Below are 1919 nucleotides of genomic sequence, written 5' to 3' on the forward strand. Positions count from 1 at the left end.
CATTTGTAAGTCATTTTTAGTCCAACCTTTCCATAAACATAAATCATATAGTTTCAATCACAAATGCATATATTCAAGTGGCTATTATACATGTCAACATCATTCCATTCCAAACCATAAACCAAATCAATCGATTCAAATGGTAACACCTTAAGCCATGTTCAAGTTAATATAATTTCTATTTTCATTCACAAACTAGTATTCAATTTCTAAAATTCAACCATTAACATCCATGTTCCATACGTAAACATTAAATTTCCAAACTCCCAATTACATGGATGCAATTCCAAATTCCATTTACATACATACAGTTACACCTATGTCCGATTTAAATACAATTTGAATCTACACATAATCTACACTTCAATAGTCTATGATTTAAAAGTCTAAAACTGATCCAATCAATTCCAAAACAGCCCCATTTGATCCGCTTTAAGTTCTATCGTAATTCCAAGCCGGCCAATGTGCTTCATAGCCTAATCCAAGCCGAAATTCCAAGCTAATCAATGATCATGAATAATGCATTCTCTAATTCTTCCCTTCCTTTAAGCAACCTACAAAACCAAGAAAAAAATCATTTTTTTTAGACATGGCATGTCCATCATTCAAGACCTACCAAATGCTCCAAGGCATAATTCACAGTTCCTAAGCATAAGCATTCATTCATACAATTCATAAGCATTCCAAATTATCAATACACAACTCAAGTTTCAATTACATTCACCATCTTCCACATTTCAAATGAACCATAAAATATTTACATAAACAATAACAAGGTCATATTCCATGATTCACAGCAGTATACCACCCAAGCATGTTAATAATAAAATTTCTTATAGCTTGGTTAATCCTACGTTCACGGCATGGTTCAGTTCGATCACAACAGAACCTTCTTAACAAATTAATCCATAAATTGCACAACCAAAAACCTGCAAAAAGATACCATTCAACAAGCTAACTTTCCATTAATATAGGCATAGCAGCATATTCGCCATGTTCAAATTAAACGTTTTTACGGTAACTCCCTTCACATCAACTAACTGAACCGCCCAACTTTTAATTAACTTTAAATTAATGAACTAAAAGACTGCATAAGAAAAACTCTGCTAACAGAATAAAATCTCTGCATAAATTGACAGCAAATAAATGGGTGACAGTAAGTTTCTCTGCCAAGGTAGGGCAGCAAACTCGCTTGCAATCAACCTTCAGACTCACTTGCAAGTACCATGCAATATTACCATCTCAGTTCAGATAAAGGTGTATTAAACCTAAACTGCCATATCAGTTGAATAAAAAAAATGTCAACAAACTAATTAACTCTAATTTTATTTTGGCTTTTCTAACAGATTAGGCTTCATATAACCGAATGTGAATTTCATTTCGCGTTGCAAAGTAATTTCTAACTCACTAACTAATTAGAATAAATTTGAAATCTCGTGTAAATTTTCATTTTCCAACTGTCATAACAGATAACCAACTTTATAACCTAATAGAACAGAATCCTAACTGTTTTTACACTGACCAATAACCAATTGCTGAATTTCTAACTAACTGTAAATTTCACCTGAATTTGGAGGAAATTTTCTAACAGACTTTGAGCTACTATAAAACCATTCTTCATGCCAACTTTTGAGAGGACTGGGTCGTTATTAGGGGTGGCAAAATGGATGGATTGGATGGATATGGATTGGATCGTTAATGGATGGATCAAAACAATCCATTATCCATTAACAATCCACTAAAAGTTTTTTAAAAATATCCAATCCAATCCATCCATTAAGAATAAAAATCCATCCAATCCATCCATTATCATATTTTTAGTGGATGGATATCCATCCATCCATTTTATTTTCCTTTAAAATTTTTCTTTGAAATTTATTTTTTTTTAAAAAGTTTTTTACGTTTTTTTAATAAAACAA

General features: G+C 31.8%; 1 long non-coding RNA gene across 1 annotated transcript; it reads right to left on the minus strand.

The window, feature by feature from the left end:
- Positions 1-215: 215 nt before the first annotated feature.
- On the minus strand, positions 216-1648 carry LOC127082856 (uncharacterized). The gene is made up of 2 exons (XR_007788230.1): positions 1565-1648; positions 216-554 (listed from the first exon to the last, which is right to left on the minus strand). It is a non-coding gene; the product is annotated as an uncharacterized LOC127082856 (long non-coding RNA).
- Between the last annotated feature and the right edge of the window lie 271 nt (positions 1649-1919).

This window comes from Lathyrus oleraceus, chromosome 5, assembly GCF_024323335.1.
Source record: "Lathyrus oleraceus cultivar Zhongwan6 chromosome 5, CAAS_Psat_ZW6_1.0, whole genome shotgun sequence".
In the NCBI taxonomy this organism is placed as follows: Eukaryota; Viridiplantae; Streptophyta; class Magnoliopsida; order Fabales; family Fabaceae; genus Lathyrus; species Lathyrus oleraceus.